The following is a 16,037-nucleotide window of genomic DNA, read 5'->3' on the forward strand; positions in this document are numbered from 1 at the left end:
CAAAATCACAAATAGTTTTTGTATTTTAATCAACTTTTAACACAGGCTTAACACTTAACACTTTGTACTTTTTTAAACACTTTTAACACAGGCCCTGTTGTTACCTCATATCCCAGTGATAATGACTTGCATTACACCTGGGAAGAAAACTCTTACATTGGCTCAACTTACCCCAAGGCAAACATTTTTACTATTAGCCCACACAGCTACAGGGATGTACTTTCATGCTAGGTTTAGGACCTCATATGGATGCTTATAGAGGCCCCAACTGATATATAGCAGAATCTTAAATTATCTACTTTGGTTTAAATACAAGCACCATTAAACCTCTAACACAAATTCCTTTGATTTAGTGAAAATAGTTTTTTTTGGACTGAACTTGCTTACCACTTTTTCCATGTCGTTTCTTCCTTCACAGAAATGAGCATCTCTTCCTAAATATTTGGTTAAAATAAACATTTTGTGTATGGTTGCCTAGAAACAAAGGTGGCTAAACTTACCCCACTCTCCCCTACAGTGCTGAACTGCTGTTGAACATCATGTAGGGAACAAAGCAGTGTTTAACAGTGAGAGAGACTCTGTCAGGCATCAGCTGACTAACCAGTCATGAGAATGATGCAGGTCAGCCATGTGATTGCTTGGTCAATGTGTCAATCACTCTATGGCCCTTCCCAATGTTCCTGGTGGAGAGTAGTTCCGGGTCAAAGGGCGCTGTGCTGCTCACTGACCACAAGAAGCAGCCTTTCTAGGCCAATTCTGATTAGTCCCCTTCTCCCTAATATGTACACTCGTCTTGATTCCTTTCAATAGGATCCTGTCAAATGCGTGCAAGTATTGAAATGACCACAGACACATACGTACTACAACAAACAGTCTTTAATGAGTCCTCTCTCTTCCTATTCTTTACAGAAACCATGACAGAGGAATGGTGATGTCTTACCAACGTCGCTCCATGGCACCGGACTGCGACAAAGCACAACGTCCACACAACGTCTCCAAACCACCCATAAACCAACCAACAATCCCTGTACAGAAGTCCAGACAAACCCAGTCACCCAACACTTTGTCTTACATGACGAGATTATTGACAGAAACAAATGACAACAAAACCTAACACCCAAGAAAAAGACATGTTTGATTCAACTACTAAAACTCCTGGATTCCCTCTTCCTCTGGCATCACCAGTAGCTACGGACGCAATTCTGACTCAACATGACAAAGATACAGTACCTCCTCATTGTAAATAGCATTTTGTAGAGTATTCTATGTAATAATATGTAGGTTGGAGGTCTTTAACTGTAGAGGGGAGAAGCAATGACAGCCAGTCCCATTTAGCCTATGATGTGAATGTAAATAATATACCGCAGGGCCTCGTATGAAACAAAACTACTGCGTCTGTATATAGCCACGAAACCATACCTCTATGTATATAGGCATTACATTATACTTCCTTATTTCTCCTACCCCCCTTCAATCCCCCTAAACTAGCACAATGATACTCACCACTCCCTATATCTCTGTAGACAGACATAGAATAGATATATACAGGAGGAGACTAGAGACACAGAGGGAAGATACACAGTGTGTGATGCAGGTGGCAACACACTGGAGTGAAAAACACAGGCCCACTTTGGCTGGAACTGGTGAACTCTCCCTGCCACAAAGACGGTCAGAGGGGATGTGTTGCCACTTGGACCGTCTCTCTTCTCCTCTCCCTTTAGTGTTAAACTACCACAGTTCAACCTGTAGCCACAGTGTAGCTATTAGATAAGATGAATTTGTACATGTATTTTACTGCTTAGTGAAGTGATGGGTCCAGTTGAAAGGTTTGGCAGCTTTCTACAGTCCACTCAATGTACAAACTTGATTGGTTTTCATCTCCACTCCCTCCCCCTCCATTCCTGATTGGCTAGTCCTCCTCGCTCCTCTAGTCCTGATGAGGCTGTTGATAGTCAGTGGGAATGTCCATCAGACGGCCTGCTGGCCCGAAGGCCTCTCTGAGACCAGGCGCTCGCTTAGCTCCCACAGGTTGGCTGCAGTGGCCTGGTCTTTGGGCTGGGGGGAGGGTAGGCAGCAGAATTAGTTGTTGAAGTACATGCCTCCGAAACCCTCTACTGCACAGTACACTGTGGTGGATGACCCCTGTTGCTGTGAACTCACAGACAGAGAGAAAGAGTGAGAGAGATACACACACAACATGGAGGACCCTGATCAACATTATCTTTGTGGGAGGAGAGGACCATCAGAGAGATACACAGAAACCCTCCCGTCTGCCAAGAGACAAATGAGATCCTGCCACTCTAAAGATGCTGCCAAGACCTCCACCAGAATAAACACACATCTGGACTCAGCGACCCCCCCCCCCCCCCACCACCACCACCACCACCATATTTCCTGCATGACCCCAGAGCATCTGTACGAGACAGAGGAGGAACTCCATACAAATGGAGAGAGACAGATAGAGATATCGAGAGGATAAACCCCAGAGACACCCCTCTCTGCCACAGCCCATAATGATGGGACAGTGTTACCATGGGGACCATGGCCCTGTATATATATTTATATACATATATTTATTTCTATATTGTGTGTGAACAGGACTGCTAACTATCCAGAGTGCATGCTGATGTATATGTGGTAAATACAATGCTAACTGTCCACAAAACAGCACAGATCTCCGCAAAAAATATGAAACATTCTAACATTTTAGAACGTCACAATCTCCATGGTGACGACTGTTCATTCAAATTTAAAGCAAAACACACCAAAATATGTTGGGCTTCTCTATAGCTGCAATATTTGGATGTTATTTTGTGGAGGTTTGCACACCGCAAGGGCTGTTTTCTGGACAGAAGATGTGGCCCACGGTGTTCTAGACTGGGGAGGAGGGAGCAGCTCTTCTCATTGGAGTGGAGAGCCAGAGGGTTCTATAAATAGACTGTATAAGAGAACATACAGTATATATGTGATGATTACACATCTGTTTATGTTCACATCATCTAGGGATTCATGAGGGAAGTCAGACATTTGGCTTTTATTTCAGAGGTTTGCCAGGGTAAAGAGAAGTATACACCCCTTAAGAGTAATATGTTGAGAATAGTGCTCTTGTAAACACACACACACACACACACACACACACACACACACACACACACACACACACACACACACGCACACACATGCACACACTCGTAAACCCCACTGCCCCTTACCCGTCTCTCTTCTCTCTCTTAAAAGGAGCAGACAACCCTCCCTACCCTATACTCTCTAATTAAGTGGGAAATTACTTCTGTATTTCTCAGTTTAACTCAAATCCAGTATTCCGTAGTCTGTAGTCAAACTGTACTGAGACATGCCTCCCTAATTACCGTCACAGTCGGTAATTAGGAGCGGAGAGGGGGAACGAGAAGGAGAGAGAGAGCGACAGGAAGAGAGATTCCACAGCATTTGAAACAGACGTCAGAGAGAATTACAGCCAGAAGTCAGGCACTCAGAGGGATCTTTCATATAGCCCTGCTGCTGGCTAAAAGCTGCTGTGACGTTGTGAAAAGAGAAGAGACTGTTCCGGAGCTGACTTCTATAGACACACATTAAATAGTTATCCCTGGCTCACTGCTATTTATCTACAAATGAGACTGGTGGAGAGCACTGATGAAAGACTGCAGAGCACTGTTTAGTGCAGTGCACTGGCACAGCAGCAAAAGTCTGTACACACACACACACACACACACACACACACACACACACACACACACACACACACACACACACACACACACACACACACACACACACACACACACACACACACACACACACACACACACACACACACACACACACACACACACACACACACACACACACACACACACACACACACACTAATATACACCCACTTCAAAGGCCCAGCCTCATTGAGACTCATTTTAGCATCAGCAGTCCAAGCTGGCAGAGCATAACACAGGAATAGACACACATACTGGAAAATGCCCAAACTGCTCCGGCGCGCACATACACTGACACTCATTAAAATCTAGAAAGACACACTCTCACACACACCCATTCACAGAATAAAGTGCATGCACACTTACACACTCTCATTGAGAAATACAGACACACTAAACAAAGGTCCTACTCAGTGTTGGTAGTAGCAGATTGAGGCAGTTAGAAACAGCAGATGAAACAACTGCATCTCTCTGCTGTCTCCCTCCCTGCCAGCACACTGATAACTCTACACACCTCACAGGACTGGCATATCAAAGGCTTACAAATGTCAGTCAGTGTCTAACAGACACCCAGACCCAGACATGCACACTTCAAAAGCAGGGTGGCACATCATTTAGCTAACTCTCAGTTAAAGGTATTTGCTTTAGAGACCTACACACAAACTCATTGGAAGGTGGAATATATTTGCCTGCTCATTTCACTCTCGTTTCACTCCTCGTTTTCACACTGTTTTAGGTAAAGGGTGGTCAAGCAATACATTGGAATGATTTAATCCTGACCTGAAAATACTACACTGCACAGCTGTGGACTCTGTGTGCTCTGAGGGAAACTGTGCACACAGCAGAGAGAAAGGGAGGGAAGGAGAATTGAGGAGAGATTGAGTGTGTGTACACAGGGGTTCTTGGTGTTTAGCGCTGCCCTCTCACTATTTGACCTGGTGACCCCTGTAATAGATAAACCTGATGAGATTAGACATTAACAAGCTGAACCACCAGTGTCTGTCTGTCTGCCTGTCTGTCTGTGTCTATCTATCACAGGAAGAGAGAGAGAGCAGGAGAATGGGCTGGGTCTAAGACATGCAAACACAAACCTCACACTCACTCACACACTGCCCCTGAACAGGCAGTTAACCCACTGTTCCCAGGCCGTCATTGAAAATAAGAATGTGTTCTTAACTGACTTGCCTGGTTAAATAAAGGTAAAATTAAAATTAAAAACACACACTCACACACACGCACGCACACACACGCTCTCTGATTTAAACACTCTTATACACTCTCACAGACACACCCACTCATTCACTCCAGCCATGTACAGTAACCCAACAGATGTGTTGTATAATCATGTAAATTATAGATAATACCTTTACATTTTAGGCGTTGACCAACCAATGTCTCTTTCTGTTTTTATACTAGTATCTTGTCAATGTCAATTCTGATTCTGAAATACATAGTTTTACAGAGAAATGGCTCCGTTTTCTTAGGGTTGTTATGTTCCTGTTAGACCGACCTGACCACCACACACTGGTGAGTGGAGAGGAGAGGGTTACACCAACTGTCCCCTAGACAGTACACACATAACCGGAACTGAAAAGAGGGAATAGGGAGAAGACTAAAATCACTCCCGCAATATGCTAAAAATGTAGCAGGGTCCTAGCCAACCAGAGCATCTCCAATACATTTACACACACAGAAACCCAACCTCTGCATAGGGAGAATCTATATGCTTTAAGAGGAGGAAAAACAGGCACTAAATCAGCAGTAGTAACCTGACCCTGTCTGGCCAGAACCCTCACTGCTCTGGAAACTGGTCCCGGATCACATTTATGTCTTCCAATTTTCAAAATAATGAAAATATACTTTGGAAAGTATTGTGCAACATTTAACGGTTAAACAGCCACCATTCGGGCCTCCTGAGTGGCACAGCGGTCTAAGGCACTGCATCACAATGCTAGAGGCATCAGTACAGATCCGGGTTCGATCCCGGGCTGTATCACAGCCGGGAGACCCATGAGGCGGCACACAATTGGCCCAGCATTGTCCGAGTTAAGGGAGGTTTAGGCCGGCTGGGATGTCCTTGTCCCATCGTGCTCTAGAGACTCCTTGTGACGGCCGGGCACATGCACGCTGACTTTGTTCGCCAGCTGTATGGTGTTTCCTCCGACACATTGGTGCAGCTGACTTCCGGGTTAAGCGAGCAGTGTGTCAAGAAGCAGTGTGGTTTGGCGGGGTCGTGTTTCGGAGGACGCATGGCTCCCGAGTCCATACGGGAGATGCAGCAATGGGACAAGACTGTAACTACCAATTGGATACCAGGAAATTGTGGAGAAAAGAGGGTTCGTTTTTTTCCCTCCGAAAACAGCTAAAGGTATTTGTATTGAGAAGCAAGGTGGGAGAGTAGTGTTGAAGCAGTTTACTGTATCTCAGTTATTTGGCGTTATCTTCATAGTATAACATATTACTGTGGTGATCTTTAACCATGTCCAATCACTCTGCTTGTATACTACAACAATAATAAAACAAGCATTGTGCTATTTGTTAGCATAGGGGTATTGTACCAGAGGAAAAAGAACAGGTCTGAAAAAACATGTTTTCTTTCTGCCTCTTCAAGGTTGTGCTCTGTCATTCTGTCTCTGATAATATGCGTGACACTTTACCCAGACGTCTGTAGTTATGTAATTGACCTCTAACCCCTGACCCCTGACCTGTAAATACACCCAGTACTGTAGAGCAGTCTGTTTTTGTCCCATCCCGTCCTGTCCTGTCCTGTACATAAGAACATGTAAATATCAAACAGCTATGCATGCTGACACTCTAGCACTTCTTTCAGGTACTTTTATAATCCCAAACTTCTCATATGGCATGTGCTGAAAATCAACTATAAAAAAAAGTAATAAAAAAAAATGAAAAGAGAATAATGAAAAAGAACCAGACGATGATATCCTGGACAACGTGTAAAGTCTTACAGTTTTCTTACTCCTGTGGGTGGTTCTCTTCTGTTCCTTTAACTGTCATTCTTACTGTGGTCGAACCGTTCTGGTCAAGGTTCTGTTCAGTTCTGTTGATGTGGGAAGGGTTGAAGCAAAGCAGAGAGGCAATCCAATCTGTACAGTGTTACCAACTAAAGCCTGGTTAAGTGGCTGCGTCCACAACTATCGCCGGAGAGCATACTCCTTTCCTCTGGTGAAGAGAGCAGACAGGGGAAATGGATTGCGGTGTGGTCTTGTTCTTTTTTTATAGATCAAGAATTGGAGCTGTGTAGGCCACAGAACAAGCTTACATGATAAAAGGGTCACTGAAACTAGGACCAGTATATGAGATTTGCCTCAGCCCTAGGACCCAGCCTCTCTGAGATAACAGTCTAACATGAAGATCTATCTATGCCATGAAGGAGAAGATAGGACTCCAACAGGACTGTGTGCTTTCGTTGATCCTTGTGGAATGTTTATTTCCAACCCCATGGCGTTCACAATAGATGGAAGTGTGTGATTGTTAATCTGTGCTAAAGATATTTTACATTTAATAAATTATCATTGTAACAAAAACACATCTGCTTGCTTGTCGTCTCTCGCCCGTGTTTGCGTAATATATATATATAGAGAGAAATAATTGTTCAGCACAACAACACCTGCTCAACCAGACCCAGAGAGCTGAAGGTGGAGAGAGACATGTCTGCACTCTGGACTGTGGTGAGACAACATCGACAGGAGAAAAAACAGAGGCGGGAGAAGAACAAAGGACTAGAGGAGTGGAGGAGAGTGCTGGAGGAGAGTGCTGGAGGAGAGTGCTGGAGGAGAGGGTGAGGCAGATGACGTGTGACAGAGAACAACCCATTAGAGAGCTGTCCACTCCCGCAGAGAAGACAGCAGAACAGCCCACCTCAGATCCTGACAAAAGTCTCGACACCAGAGCAGAACAGTTCACCAAGGTCCCAAGCCCAGGGGATCCCATCCACTCTGAGCACCCCCTCTGTCAGCCCCCCCCCCCCCCCCCACACACACACACACCCACCCACTGAGGACATACACAAGTCACAGATTGTACTCTTTTTGGCCTCAAACGGGAAATATATATAAGAAAATTTACTTTTTCCCAAACACACAGTGTCTAAACTCTGTTGTCCAAACAGGCACAAATGACCTGCTCTCAGGCACAAATGACCTGCTCTCAGGCACAAATGACCTGAGAGTGCAGCAGGAAAGTAAAGCCACAGCACTCAAGGGAGTGAAGTCAGGCGCACAAGTGGTTATCTCCACCCTGCTACCACGAAAATAATTCCACCCTGCTACCATGAAAAGACTTCCACCCTGCTACCATACAGGGGGTAAACGAAAGTATTTCCCGTGACTGTGCCTCAAAACCAAATGTTTACCTCGTCCACCACTCCACCATGGACTTAAACAGCTTTTAAGACCAGGTCCACCTATACAAGGCCGCAGTGCCCACCTTCACCAGGACCCTAAAGGACATTGCCCTCAAACGCAGACCCAACACCTCACACAGGAGCAACAGATCAACTGACACCTCGCCCAGACCAGCAAGACTCTGCTCACACTTACTGGTCTGAGACCAAACCACACGACTAACAACATTGGACACTTTATGGAACACAAAGCCTTTACTATCTCATCCTGGAATATCCAAGGCGTGAGGTCATCTGACTTTGGCATAAAGTGGACTTCACCAAAGAAATTAGAAATACAGACATCCTACAAGAAACATGGTATAGAGAAGATGGACCCACTGGTTGCCCTCTAGGTTACAGAGAGCTGGTAGTCCCATCCACCAAACTACCAGGTGTGAAACAGGGAAGGGACTCAGGGGGGTATGCTAATTTGGTATAGAGCAGACCTAACTCACTATTAAATGAATCAAAGCAGGAACATTTTACATTTGACTAGAAATTCAAAAGGAAAGTATCTCAACAGAGAAAAATGTCCTCCTGTGTGCTGCCTATATCGCCGCACTAGAATCCCGATACTTTAATGAAGACAGCTTCTCCATCCTGTAGGGGGAAATCAATCATTTCCAGGCCCAGGGACATGTATTAATCTATGGGAACCTAAATGAGAGTTTGTTCTTAACTCACTTGCCTAATTAAATAAAGGTTCAATAAAAAAATAAACCTGACACACAGGGGGACAAACACCTACCTGAAGGTGACAGCATTCCCTCCTCCATATGCTCCCTTAGGCTCAACTATGACAGCATAACCAACAAAAACAGGTCACAACCTGCAGCTCTGTCGCACGCTGGGATGCACATTGTCAATGGTTGGCTTCGAGGAGACTCCTACAGTAAGTACACCTATAACTCATCTCTTGGAAGTAGTACTGTAGACTACTTTATCACTGACCTCAACCCAGAGTCTCTCAGAGCGTTCACAGTCAGCCCACTGACACCCCTATCAGATGAAAGCAAAATCACAGTCTACTTGAACAGAGCAATACACAATCATGATGCATCAGAGCAAAAGGAACTGAATAATATTGAGAAATGCTATAGATGGAAGGAAAGTAGTGTGGAAACCTACGAAAAAAACAGTTAGGCAACAACAAATTCAATCCCTTCCACCCCTAGACAACTTCCTGTACAAAACATTTCACTGTAATAGTGAAGGTGTAAACTTGGCAGTAGAAAACCTAAACAGTATATTTGACCTCTCAGCTTCCCTATCTAATCTAAAAATTTCAAGCTGAAAACCTAAGAAAAGTAACAACAAAAACAAATGGTTTGATGAAGAATGCAAAGACCAAAGAAAGAAATTGAGAAACTGATCCCCCCAAAACCCAGAGACTCATAAAACCTGAGCCTACGCCTTCACTAGAACAATACAGAAATACACTACGGAAAAAGAAGGAACAGCACGTCAGAAATCAGCTCCAATGTAAATGAAGAATCCATAGACTCTAACCACTTCTGGGAAAATTGGAAAACACTAAACAAACAACAACACAAAGTGTTATCTATCCGAAATGGAGATGTTTGGGTAAAAAAATTACATATAGCAAAAGCATACATGATCAAATACAAATCTTAGAATCAACTATTAAAGACTACCAGAACACACTGGATTCTCCAATTACATTGAAGCAACTAAAGAACAAAATACAAAGCCTTCAACCAAAAAAAGGCCTTTGGTGTTGATGGTATCCTAAATTAAATGACAAAATATACGGACCACAAATTCCAATTGGCTATACTTTTTAACATCATCCTCAGCTCTGGCATCTTCCCCAATATTTGGAACCAAAGACTGATCACACCAATCTAAAAAAGTGGAAACAAATTTAATCCCAATAACTACAGTACCGTGGGATATGCGTCAACAGCAACCTTGGGAATATCCTCTGCATTATCATTAACAGCAGACTTGTACATTTCCTCAATGAAAACAATGTGCTGAGCAAATGTCAAATTGGCTTTTTACCAAATTACCGTATGACAGACCACGTTTTCAACCTGGACACCCTAACTAACAAAGAAACAAAACAAAACAAAGGCAAAGTCTTCTCATGCTTTGCTGATTTCCAAAATGCTTTTGACTCAATGTGTCATTAGGTTCTGCTATACAAACTGATGGAAATTGTTGACGGGGGTAAAACATGTCCCCAACCAAGGAGGGCCTACAGTAGCACCTAGATCTTCGGCACTGTCGGACCTGGGCCCTGACAGTGAATCTCAGTAAGACAAAAAATAATGGTGTTCCACAAAAGGTCCGGTTGCAAGAGCACACAAAAAACATTACATACCTCAGCCTAAACATCAGCACCACAGGTAACTTCCACAAAGCTGTGAATGATCTGTGAGACAAAGCAATAAGTGCCTTCTATGCCATCAAAAGGAACATAAAATACTTCTATCAGTTATACAATCCATTTCCCTTTATGGTTGTGAAGTCTGGGTTCTGCTCACCAACCAAGAATTCACCACCCGATGTCACAGGAAGGCCATAAAGATCATCAAGGACAACAACCACCCGAGCCACTGCCTGTTCACCCCGCTATCATCCAGAAGGCGAGGTCAGTACAGGTGCATCAAAGCTGGGACCGAGACACTGAAAAACAGCTTCTATCTCAAGGCCATCAGACTGTTAAACAGCCACCACTAACATTGAGTGGCTGCTGCCAACACACTGACTCAACTCCAGCCACTTTAATAATGGGAATTGATGGGAAATGATGTAAAATATATCACTAGCCACTTTAAACAATGCTACCTAATATAATGTTTACATACCCTACATTATTTATCTCATATGTATACGTATATACTGTACTCTATATCATCTACTGCATCCTTATGTAATACATGTATCACTAGCCACTTTAACTATGCCACTTTGTTTACATACTCATCTCATATGTATATACTGCACTCAATACCATCTACTGTATCTTGCCTATGCCGCTCTGTACCATCACTCATTCATATATCTTTATGTACATATTCTTTATCCCCTTACACTTGTGTCTATAAGGTAGTAGTTTTGGAATTGTTAGCTAGATTACTTGTTGGTTATTACTGCATTGTCGGAACTAGAAGCACAAGCATTTCGCTACACTCACACTAACATCTGCTAACCATGTGTATGTGACAAATACAATTTGATTTGATTTGATTTGATTTGAAAATGGAACAAACACCAAATTGAGACTGCATGCATAATTCTTCAAAAATATCCTCTGTGTACAACGTAAAAGTGCATCAGTAGAGGTGACTCAAAGCTGGGACCGAGAGACTGAAAAACAGCTTCCATCTCAAGGCCATCAGACTGCTAAACAGCAATCACTAACTCAGAGAGGCTGCTGCCTACATTGAGACCCAATCACTGGCCACTTTAATAAATGGATCACTAGTCACTTTAAACAATGCCACTTTAAATAATGCCACTTCAATAATGTTTACATACCTTACATTACTTATATCACATGTATATACTGTATTTTATACCATCTATTGCACCTTGCCTATGCCGCTTGGCCATCGCTCATCCATATACTTACATGTACATATTCTCAAACACCCCTTTAGATTTGTGTGTCTTAGGTAGTTTGGGGAATTGTTAGATTACTTGTTAGATATTACTGCACTGTCAGAACTAGAAGCACAAGCATTTCGCTACACTCACAGTAATATCTGTTAACCATGTGTATGTGACCAATACAATTAGATTTGGTTTGAAAACACCAAATAATGCATGCAGAGCAGAATTAGGCCAATACCCGCTAATGATCAAAATCCAGGAAAGAGCTGTTAAATTCTACAACCCACTAAAAGGAAGTGATTCTCAAACCTTCCATAACAAAGCCATCACCTACAGAGATATGAACCTGGAGAAGAGTCCCCTAAGCAAGCTGGTCCTGGGGCTCTGTTCACAAACACAAACAGACCCCACAGAGCCCCAGGACAGCAACACAACCAAATCATGAGAAAAGAAAAATATAATTACTTGACACATTGGAAAGAATCAACAAAAAAACTGAGCAAACCAGAATGCTATTTGGCCCTTAACAGAGAGTACACAGTGGCAGAATACGTGACCACTGTGACTGACCCAAATTTAAGTAAAGCTTTGACTATGTACAGACTCAGTGAGCATAGCCTTGCTATTGAGAAAGGCCACGGTAGGCAGACCTGGCTCTCAAGAGAAGAAAGGCTATGTCCACATTGCCCACAAAATTAGATGGAAACTGAGCTGCACATCCTAACCTCCTGCAAAATGTATGACCATATTAGAGACACATACAGTGCCTTGCGAAAGTATTCGGCCCCCTTGAACTTTGCGACCTTTTGCCACATTTCAGGCTTCAAACATAAAGATATAAAACTATATTTTTTTGTGAAGAATCAACAACAAGTGGGACACAATCATGAAGTGGAACGACATTTATTGGATATTTCAAACTTTTTTAACAAATCAAAAACTGAAAAATTGGGCGTGCAAAATTATTCAGCCCCCTTAAGTTAATACTTTGTAGCGCCACCTTTTGCTGCGATTACAGCTGTAAGTCGCTTGGGGTATGTCTCTATCAGTTTTGCACATCGAGAGACTGAAATTTTTTCCCATTCCTCCTTGCAAAACAGCTCGAGCTCAGTGTGGTTGGATGGAGAGCATTTGTGAACAGCAGTTTTCAGTTCTTTCCACAGATTCTCGATTGGATTCAGGTCTGGACTTTGACTTGGCCATTCTAACACCTGGATATGTTTATTTTTGAACCAATCCATTGTAGATTTTTGCTTTATGTTTTGGATCATTGTCTTGTTGGAAGACAAATCTCTGTCCCAGTCTCAGGTCTTTTGCAGACTGCATCAGGTTTTCTTCCAGAATGGTTCTGTATTTGGCTCCATCCATCTTCCCATCAATTTTAACCATCTTCCCTGTCCCTGCTGAAGAAAAGCAGGCCCAAACCATGATGCTGCCACCACCATGTTTGACAGTGGGGATGGTGTGTTCAGGGTGATGAGCTGTGTTGCTTTTACGCCAAACATAACGTTTTGCATTGTTGCCAAAAAGTTCACCTTCTTCCACATGTTTGGTGTGTCTCCCAGGTGGCTTGTGGCAAACTTTAAACGACACTTTTTATGGATATCTTTAAGAAATGGCTTTCTTCTTGCCACTCTTCCATAAAGGCCAGATTTGTGCAATATACGACTGATTGTTGTCCTATGGACAGAGTCTCCCACCTCAGCTGTAGATCTCTGCAGTTCATCCAGAGTGATCATGGGCCTCTTGGCTGCATCTCTGATCAGTCTTCTCCTTGTATGAGCTGAAAGTTTAGAGGACGGCCAGGTCTTGGTAGATTTGCAGTGGTCTGATACTCCTTCCATTTCAATATTATCGCTTGCACAGTGCTCCTTGGGATGTTTAAAGCTTGGGAAATCTTTATGTATCCAAATCCGGCTTTAAACTTCTTCACAACAGTATCTCGGACCTGCCTGGTGTGTTCCTTGTTCTTCATGATGCTCTCTGCGCTTTTAACGAACCTCTGAGACTATCACAGTGCAGGTGCATTTATACGGAGACTTGATTACACACAGGTGGATTGTATTTATCATCATTAGTCATTTAGGTCAACATTGGATCATTCAGAGATCCTCACTGAACTTCTGGAGAGAGTTTGCTGCACTGAAAGTAAAGGGGCTGAATAATTTTGCACGCCCAATTTTTCAGTTTTTGATTTGTTAAAAGAAATTGAAATATTCAAAAAATGTCGTTCCACTTTATGATTGTGTCCCACTTGTTGTTGATTCTTCACAAAAAAATACAGTTTTATATCTTTATGTTTGAAGCCTGAAATGTGGCAAAAGGTCGCAAAGTTCAAGGGGGCCGAATACTTTCGCAAGGCACTGCATTTCCCTCAGATTACAAAGACCCACAAAGAATTTGAAAACAAACTCAATTTCGATAAACTACAATATCTTTTGGGTGAAATACCAGGGTGCCATCAAAGTAGCAACATTTTGTGACCTGTTGCCACAAGAAAAGGGCAACCAGTGAAAAATAAACACCATTGTAAATGCAACCCATATTTATGTTTATTTATTTCCATTTTGTACTTTTGTACATTTTATGACATTCATTTTTCTTTTGGAACTTTTGTGAGTAATTTTCACTGTTCATTTTTTAAAATTGTATTTAACTTATGTTTATTATCTATTTCACTTGCTTTGGCAATGAAATTGGCAATGTTTCCCTTGCAAATAAAGCCATGGAGGCTCCTCAGAGGAGGAAGGGTAGGACCATCCTCCTAAATGAATTTCAGAAAAAAAGTTATCATTCAGAAAAAAAGTTATCATTTTTATATAAAGTTATTCATTTTTATATAAAACTATACGAAATATATTCACGTCACTAAATAATTGATTTAAACACACTGTTTTGCAATGAATGTCTACAGTAGCCTCAGCAGCACCATGGTGTAGCCAGAGGACAGCTAGTTTCCGTCCTCCTCTGGGTACATTAACTTCAATACAAAACCTAGGAGGCTCATGGTTCTCACCCACTTCCAGAGACTTACACAGTAAATCTGAAACTTCCGGAGGATGTCCATCAACCTATCAGAGCTCTTGCAGAATGAACTGACATGTTGTCCACCAAATCTAAGTATCAGAGACTTAATCTTGTACTGAAAGCATACGCTACAGCTAGCTAGCACTACAGTGCATAAAATGTGGTGAGTGAGAGCTATATTTTGTTGTATTTTTTTCACTTTCAATTTCACTTAGCTATCGAATGCAGCTAGTCTACTAAAACACTCTACACAAACAGAGAGGGATGCTATGTTAGCTAGCTGGCTATGGCTATCCAACACTGGAACTCTTTCAAGTCAATGTAAGCTTTTGGTTTTATAAATGTATTGCCACCAGGACTAGCCGTTGTAACTGCTAAACTGAATGCTGACTGTACTGCATGATTGTAGCGGGTTTATTAACGCATTTTGTTGTGCACTGAACTCTACAAGCAAAGGTCAAAATTGAGAGGAAGAGAGCGAGTAGATTCAAGAATGAATTATACAACGAGCAAAGTGATCTTACTGTTTGTGTGTGGCTGCTATGAAGGTGAACAGTGTTTGCATGTGATAAGGGGTGAATTCATTCTGACGATTCTGTTGAAAAAAGTTTCTTATGTGTAAGCAAATGAGAAAAAACATACCTGAATTTGTCCAATAGAAACTTGTTTGCAACTGTTGGACTAATAACTACACATGAGATCGGCTAGATGCAGGCAAGAGTGTGCAAGGCGGTCTTGAAACTGTCTTTCACCTTCATTACTATAATTCTTCTCTCGACCTGTGCAACTACATTGTAAAACGTTCATTCATAGGCTAGGTTGTAGCAACCTCATGTTGGGTATTGAAAAAATGTGAATATCATGTAGTATCTTAAACCTTTCGATTTTACATTTAGCTGGGTGAATAGATTTTAAGCCCATGCTCCTAATCGTCCTCCCTCATCTTAAATGACACTGACCACCACTGGAGTGTGTTTGCCCTAGCCCTAAGAGGCGTTAGCCTCTGCGAGCCGACAGCCCATCTGAGCTTGCCCGTCCAGCTGTGAGGGGAATCCTGGGTAACGCGGTCCAGTCAGATAAACAGCCTGGCCCTCCATTCAGCCTGACCAACCAACCGCAAGGGGAGGGATTAACACCACAAACAGACCTCTAAAAACACCCCAACGGTCCCCCTCAAGACTCCACAGTCACCCCATAACCTCAGCACACTAACGCATAAGCGCAGCCATCCCCACCACTGGAAACAAATGGCCTGTCCAGTGTAATGCTGTTCTTGCCATTCTAATGGGGGAGCC

General features: G+C 42.7%; 1 protein-coding gene and 1 pseudogene across 1 annotated transcript in view; one reads left to right on the forward strand and one right to left on the reverse strand.

Moving 5' to 3' along the window:
- Positions 1-3,742, forward strand: part of LOC109889457 (transcription factor Maf) — a 55,738-nt gene extending 51,996 nt beyond the window's left edge. The window contains exon 3 of the mRNA XM_020480896.2: positions 910-3,742. The gene's annotated coding sequence lies outside the window, so the exon portion shown is untranslated. The remainder of the gene's footprint in view (positions 1-909) is intronic.
- Positions 1,969-16,037, reverse strand: part of LOC109888872 (WW domain-containing oxidoreductase-like) — a 261,956-nt pseudogene continuing 247,887 nt past the window's right edge.

This window comes from Oncorhynchus kisutch, linkage group LG4 (genome assembly GCF_002021735.2).
Source record: "Oncorhynchus kisutch isolate 150728-3 linkage group LG4, Okis_V2, whole genome shotgun sequence".
Lineage (NCBI taxonomy): Eukaryota > Metazoa > Chordata > Actinopteri > Salmoniformes > Salmonidae > Oncorhynchus > Oncorhynchus kisutch.